We start from the raw sequence: 8,140 nt of genomic DNA on the forward strand, positions 1-8,140 counted from the left end.
CTTAATAAGCCTTTATTGGAGGCAAAGTTCTTTGTAGATTCAGTCACCTATACTCGTCCCTGTGTGTTATTTCGTCGGGAACAACAATAATTTAGTATAGAACTAAAGTAGAATTTACATTAAAGAACATCAAAGCCACTTGATCTCAAAGTGGGCACTACCAGGAAAGAGCATGTTTCCGCCAATTTGGCACTGGCGAAAACTCGTTTCACTTCTGCTGGCGAAGCATTGCGGGAATTTCCACTCCAAGCATTTTTCTTTATTGCTCCTTGGTGGAATCCACCAAGAAATGTTAGCAAGCGAACTTCTTGATACAAAAGTTTTTAGCCACAAACATATTTGATTCTTTTTTTCATATACTCCTTTACCACTGCTCATGCTCACTTCATAAGTGATCCCCGAGATGGCGTCACTTGGTCTTCAGAGCAGAGACCGTCCTCCTGGTCACTCCCTGCCCGGACGGTTTCAGTATCACACAACTGCAACATAGCAAAAAGTCGACGGACATCATGACACCAGCGTTGTCAAAATGTCCGGAGTAGTTGAGAGCAGAAAAGAGGGTCGCCAGCTGGCGTTTGGCAAAGAACTCGTAGCCATCTTCTACAACCTGGTGAGCTCTGCATATTAGGTCGAGGTCATGTCTGGTGAGAAACCTGTACACGACTTTTGCTTCAAAGGTGAACGAGACATTGCAAATGTTCTCGTCCCAGCCCTGGATGTTTTTCTCGGGATCCGCCCAAAGCAAGTCACACAAAAGGCCTGTTTCAGGAACGTCTGTTGGTCTCCTGATGCGCCTTATCTGTTCCATCGACTGGAGGTCGGGGAAGAGGCAACCATGGCAGCAGAAGATATTGTCGTTGATGATGATGGCGATGGGCAGACAGTTAGAACAGTCGGTGAACGTCTTCCACAGCTTGATGTTGTAGCGGCGCTTGCACTCGTCGTAGAACCCGTAGATGCGGTTGATGGACGCGCACTCGTGGTTGCCCTGAAGAAGGAAGAAGTTTTCTGTGTACTTAACCTTGTAAGCTAGCAGCAGGCAAATGGTTTCCAGTGACTGCTGGTCTCGGTCAACGTAGTCACACAGGAAAAGGTAGTTCACCTGATTAGGGAAGCCGCCGCGTTTAAGGAGCCGGATAAGGTCTCTACACTGACCATGAATATCGCCGCGAACTTTGAGTGGTGCCTCCAGCTCAAGCAGGATTGGCTGGCTCATAAAGATCTCCCGTGACTTAAGGCAGAGGTCGAGAATCACCGTCTCTGTTAGTGGCACAGTCTTTTCCGGGTGATCCCCGGTCTTCGAAGAGGCGGAAAATCACGCTGTCCACTTTCAGATCTCCCTCCGCCATTTTCTCGACGTGATGTTTTTTTTATATAATAATGGCACGTACCCACATTGGCGGATTGGCCAAGAATGCAACGATGAAACAGTTGAATGTTGTTTTACGTAAGCTATGAAATTGAAAACCAGAAATAATAAAAAGAAATGGCAATACTACGTAAAATATCCAATTTAACTTCATGTATTATCCTTTGAGCTTGTATTCCCGACTGCCATATTAATCTGATGCAAAAAAGTTAGAACACCTTGATGTTAACCTAACGATTTGACGAATAATTTTAAATAGCTATATAAAAGGGTACTCGTTGAGTAGTTATGATGAAATTACACATGACATCAAAGGCATCCCTGTGACGATATTCCAAGCATGAGGCACCGAAGGTAAAACACTTTCCTCCGATAATGTCAAGCCTAATTTTGCAAAAGGAGTTTTTAGAAATTGAGTTCTAATGCGAGAGTATTTTGAACATGACAAAAAGTAATCTGGACTATTTTCGAGTTACCCGCACAATTGGCAGAGAGGTGACACAGTCAGTGCAGCCCTGTGCAAGTAAATATAATTGGTGGGACACGACATCAAAATCTCGTGATAGTCGCTTCTAATTGTAGCAAATGGCTCTACAACGAATTCCATGGATATTTTGGGTGATTTTAATGTGTCTATGCGGGTATTGTTTCTATCTTATCTGTCCCAATAGGTAATTTAACAAACATGATTGAGGTGAAGTGTTCTACTACCGGGAAAACGTGGACTTTGGCAGATCTAGCGATGAGTGGGCTAAGGCGTAAGCCATTTCATTTGTTGTTAACCCACAGTGACCAGGGACCCATACTAATATCAGGCAATTCAGCTTAGAAGGGACTAAACATTGTAACGTCGTGATGGCTTGAGAGGTATCTCTTCTTCTTCTTCTTCTTCTTCTTCTTCTTCTTCTTCTTCTTCTTTTTCTCTTCTCATGGCTCTTAAACATTGCAGAAAATTGGCCGAGTGTTTCGTGAAATTTTTGGTGTTTCTTGACATTACTACTCGTAAAAGCTGGGGATAGGTAATTCAGCAAATTTAATAACTGTATGGTAACATTTATTATCTAGGATGAATAATTTAGCTCAATGTTTGTTTATTCCCTCTCCAAAATTTTGATTTGTTAACCGATTATGATGATGATAAGTATATATCTCAAACATGGCTCATACTCATTCGCGGTATTGGCTAAGAATATATGTACGAGGTAATGAAAAATGAAAAGTACACACCTTGATGATCAAGATAAAATGACACACGTAAAAACAAAATTAGCGCAATATTTGGTTTTCTCACTTTCTGACACGACCGTGTAGATGTTATCTTGACGACAATAACAATGGTTAAAAGTAATAATAATAAGAATAATAATGAAAAGTTATGTCAAAATATTGCTGCTATTTTGTTCAAACATAGATAGCCTTTTGATTTTGATTTTTTGTTTCGTTTTGAGAAGGTGAGAACACAAGGCACTAAAGCATTCTTGTGGGTAAAACCCAAACATGAAGCACCGAAGAAAAGCCTATTGTCATTTCTCAAGTTAAGCCCGAGCTTAGCTATTTGCATGACAAGAGCTAATTTTATTACAATTCTGTACCGGTTTTAAGACAACAAAAACGATATTCAAATTGTTTCTGTTTCTAAAAGAAGTTGCATTAAGGGGAATGATCCGACCATGAATATCTCTTTTCTCTCTTTTTCTCTTTTTCTTCCTATTTTACCAGTTCTCTCGCTCATCAGAGTTATGCATGCTGCGCGGGATAAAGTGGCACACTTTTCGTAGAAGTGAACCGAAAGAGGAAAAAGATGACGATGAAGAGAGTCTGTGCTGATTCATTATGATGATTTCCTACTTACAAAACAAGGCGTACCTCATGCATAATGAATCCTTCAAAACTCTAATATACGGTAAAAAATTGCGAATCCCATGTACAATGGAAGTTCATCACATGCGAAGCGTGAATGAGGAGGGCTGATATCTCTCTTTAAATCACCACAACGTTACGAGGCCCACGGATGTAGCACAAACTGAACACAAGTAGAAATGTTATGCGAACTCACGTATAGATAGATAAGATGCATGTACGTTGCTTATAGTTGCGTAACGATGGCACTACTAACGTTTGCAATACCAGCACTAGCAGTAGTAGGTATGTAAATTATAACGTACATGAATTCCAAGTACTGAATATTATGCTTGCACCTGACAATTGTGTTCGTTGTCGACTCACGTTGCGTAATACCAAATTTAGTATATGTGAAGCTATCGAAATGGCCGCGAGTGTGCTATGAGCGCCGCAGGTAGTCGCGGTTTACATGACACGCATGCCATGATTATCATGCTTGGGCGCATCATTTTCCTTCGTCTTCCATTCGCGTCACGTAATACCAAGTTTGATATATGTGAAGCTAGCGAAACGGCTGCCAGCGCATCTTGAGTGTGGCATGTAGTGATGTTCTTATATGACACGCATGTCATAATTATCATGTTTGTACCCGTCACATACCTTCATCATTCGTACCAAATTTGGTATGTGTGAAGCCTGCCAAACTGCTGTCAGCACGCTATGCATGTACATGTAGTCATCATTTACATGAAACGCATGTCATGACTGTGATGTTTGAAAGTGTCATTTACCTTCGTCGCTCGTTCGTGTCACGTAATACTAACTTTGGTATAAGCGAAGCTAACGAAACGCCCGTGGGCGCGCTGTGAGCGTAGCTCATAGTCTTGTTCTTCCGTGACACAAATGTCCTAGTTTTCACGTTAAGGACTGTCACTTATACTCGACATGCAGTCATGTGATACTATACCCGTTTTTTAATATGTCATGTGGACGAAAACACCGCGAAAGAAGCAGCTGCACCATAAGATCTAAATCATGTCAGTCATAGTATACGTGTCATGATTTTCATGTTAGGACTAGTCACTTATGCTCGTTATGCAGTCATGAAAGATGAATGGACGGATGGATGGATTGATTGATGGATGGATGTACGTTTTTTAATCGTTGTCTTTTTTGCTCTAGTTGCATTAAAAATTTTAAGAAGGCATTACCATACATGAGAAGGGTGTCGACCAGGACTTGTTGGATTGCCATTCTCGTAAACTGTTGCACGTGCATGACGTAGACAGCCTCTGTGTTCCTCTCTACATCTTTCACGTTCGACAGCTTACGAGTATAGCACACCAACAAGGCCTATTTGAGAAACTTTTCATATATGGTAATGCATCTTCTAGCTTTTTAATGCAACTAGCAAAAAAACGAAAACGTTTAGTTCGTCTGGCAAGACATTTTTAGATGAAAACTTGTGGGACATTAGCACAGCTTTCGGACAGTCAGGTAGCCGTCTACGGCTCTAAAAAGTCTTCATCGAGACGTCCATTAGCCCTTGTGAGTTGATGTTCAAGAGGTTTATTAAACGTTAACTAGCTTCTTTTGTGTTTAATGAGTGGGGCACGTGAATTTGCCAGAAACTGTAATAGCTGCACACACCGAAAAAAAGTTTGCTATAATGATTGTGCTGAATTTGTACGATGGAAATTTTCGAAGCGCAAAAATATTAGCGTTTTATCTTTTCCCAGAAGCATCTGTGCCTATTACTTTATTTGTTTCTACCAGGTAGTGTTTTATTCTATACTGATGAAAAACTCTAAAGATTCGAACTAAGATTTGGCGATGGGGGAGATCTTCGTTTTACTGTATGCAAATGTTATGGTTCGAGTTATAAGTTTGAATTACCGTATTATTGTCAACATTTATGCTATCTTGTTTTTTTTACAAAAATAAACTGAGGAGCATAAAAACGTGGCCATTAAGCAAGAATCAAGGATTTGCAATCACCATTATAGGCATTGTTATTACTTCTGGTCTATAAACAATAAAGTCTTAAAGAGGTTAACCGTTCGCCTGCAGAATTCCAGGGGAACTTAAAAAACTCACTGGAATGAAAATGACTGCCCAGGAGTAAAGTCATGCCTAATGCAAGATATCGGCGACAGCGGCCGTCTGTCTTGGCACATGAAAAGGTATCACCGTTCAGCTATTAAGAACGGAGCGTCACTCTCGAACGCCCAACGAGTTTAATGTGGAAACTTTTTCGGGACATGGAGTGCTCTAAGTGCGTCTTATTGTTACTAATTTTCCTTAATAAGCCTTTATTGGAGGCAAAGTTCTTTGTAGATTCAGTCACCTATACTCGTCCCTGTGTGTTATTTCGTCGGGAACAACAATAATTTAGTATAGAACTAAAGTAGAATTTACATTAAAGAACATCAAAGCCACTTGATCTCAAAGTGGGCACTACCAGGAAAGAGCATGTTTCCGCCAATTTGGCACTGGCGAAAACTCGTTTCACTTCTGCTGGCGAAGCATTGCGGGAATTTCCACTCCAAGCATTTTTCTTTATTGCTCCTTGGTGGAATCCACCAAGAAATGTTAGCAAGCGAACTTCTTGATACAAAAGTTTTTAGCCACAAACATATTTGATTCTTTTTTTCATATACTCCTTTACCACTGCTCATGCTCACTTCATAAGTGATCCCCGAGATGGCGTCACTTGGTCTCCAGAGCAGAGACCGTCCTCCTGGTCACTCCCTGCCCGGACGGTTTCAGTATCACACAACTGCAACATAGCAAAAAGTCGACGGACATCATGACACCAGCGTTGTCAAAATGTCCGGAGTAGTTGAGAGCAGAAAAGAGGGTCGCCAGCTGGCGTTTGGCAAAGAACTCGTAGCCATCTTCTACAACCTGGTGAGCTCTGCATATTAGGTCGAGGTCATGTCTGGTGAGAAACCTGTACACGACTTTTGCTTCAAAGGTGAACGAGACATTGCAAATGTTCTCGTCCCAGCCCTGGATGTTTTTGTCGGGATCCGCCCAAAGCAAGTCACACAAAAGGCCTGTTTCAGGAACGTCTGTTGGTCTCCTGATGCGCCTTATCTGTTCCATCGACTGGAGGTCGGGGAAGAGGCAACCATGGCAGCAGAAGATATTGTCGTTGATGATGATGGCGATGGGCAGACAGTTAGAACAGTCGGTGAACGTCTTCCACAGCTTGATGTTGTAGCGGCGCTTGCACTCGTCGTAGAACCCGTAGATGCGGTTGATGGACGCGCACTTGTGGTTTCCCCGAAGAAGGGACAAGTTTGCGGGGTACTTAACCTTGTAGGCTAGCAGCAGGCAAATGGTCTCCAGTGACTACTGGCCTCGGTCAACGTAGTCGCTGAGGAAAGTGTAGTTCGCCTCAGGAGGGAAGCGCCGCGTTTAAGGAGCCGGATATGGTCTGTATACTGACCATGAATATCGCCGCAAACTTTGAGTGGCACCTCGAGCTCAAGCAGGATTGGCTGGCTCATGCAGATCTCCCGCGACTTGAAGCAGAGGTCAAAAATCTCCGTCTCTGTCCGCGGCACAGTCTTTTCCGGGCGGCATCCCCGGTCTTCTAAGAGGCGGAAAATCACGCTGTCCACGTTCAGATCTCCCTCCGCCATTTTCTCGACGCGATGTTTTTTATATTAATGGCACGTCCCCACTTTGAGGGATTGGCCAAGAATGCAACCACGAGACAGTTGAATGTTGTTTTACGTAAGCAATGAAATTGAAAACCAGAAATAATTAAATTAAATGGCAATACTACGTAAAGTATTTTAACTACATGTATTATTTTTTGAGCTTGTATTCCCGACAGCCGTATTAATCTGATGCGGAAAAGTTAAACCGCCTTAATGTTAGCCCAATGAATTGACGAATAACTTTAAATACTTAATTAAAAAGGTACTCGTTGAGTATTTATGATGAAATTACACACGGCATCAAAAGCATCCCTGCAGCAATATCCCAAGCCTGAGGCACCGAAGGTTAAAACATTTTCCTCCGATAAGGTCAAGCCTAAGTTTGCAAAAGGAGTATTTAGAAGTTGAATTATAACGCAAGAGTATCTTGAACATGACAAAGAGTAATCTGCACTATTCTCGAGTTACCCGCACAATTGGCAGAGAGGTGACACAGTCAGTGCAGCCCTGTCCTAGTAAAAATTAATTGGTGGGACACGACATCGAAATCTCGTGATAGATTCTTCTGATTGTAGACGATGACTCCGCAACGATTTCCATGGATATTTTGGGTGATTATGATCTGTCCCTGTGGGTATTGTTTCCATCCTATCTGTCCTAATGGGTAATCTAACAAACATGATTGAGCTGAAGTGTTCTACCCCCGGAGAACGTGGACTTTTGGCAGATCTAGCGATGAGTAGGCTAAGGCGTAAGCCATTTCATTTATTGTTAACCCACAGTGACCTGGGACCCATACTAATATCAGGCAATTCATCTCAGAGGGAACTAAACATTGTAACGTCGTGATGGCTTGAGAGGTATCTCTTCTTCTTCTTCTTTTTTTTCTCTTCTCATGGCTCTTAAACAATGCAGGAAATCGGCCGAGTGTTTCGTGAAATTTTTGGTGTTTCTTATCATTTCTATTCGTATAAGCTAGGGATAGGTAATACAGCAAACTTAATAACTGAACGATAACATTTACTTATTTAAGAGGAATAATTTAGCTTAATTTTTTTATTACCGCCCCAAAATGTTGTTTTCTTAACCTATTATAATGATGATATGTGTATATCTCAAACATGGCTCATACCCATTCGCGGTATTGGCTAAGAATATATGTACGAGGTAATGAAAACTTAAAAGTACATATCTTGATGATCAAGATCAATATAACACACATAAAAACAAAAATAGCACAATATTTCTTGTTCTCACT

General features: G+C 41.6%; 2 pseudogenes; both read right to left on the reverse strand.

The window, feature by feature from the left end:
* Positions 1 to 454: 454 nt before the first annotated feature.
* On the reverse strand, positions 455 to 1,429 carry LOC142777406 (serine/threonine-protein phosphatase PP1-beta catalytic subunit pseudogene; annotated as a pseudogene).
* A 4,491-nt stretch (positions 1,430 to 5,920) lies between these two features.
* Positions 5,921 to 6,861, reverse strand: LOC142775463 (serine/threonine-protein phosphatase PP1-beta catalytic subunit pseudogene; annotated as a pseudogene).
* Positions 6,862 to 8,140: the final 1,279 nt, after the last annotated feature.

This window comes from Rhipicephalus microplus, chromosome X (assembly GCF_043290135.1).
Source record: "Rhipicephalus microplus isolate Deutch F79 chromosome X, USDA_Rmic, whole genome shotgun sequence".
Lineage (NCBI taxonomy): Eukaryota > Metazoa > Arthropoda > Arachnida > Ixodida > Ixodidae > Rhipicephalus > Rhipicephalus microplus.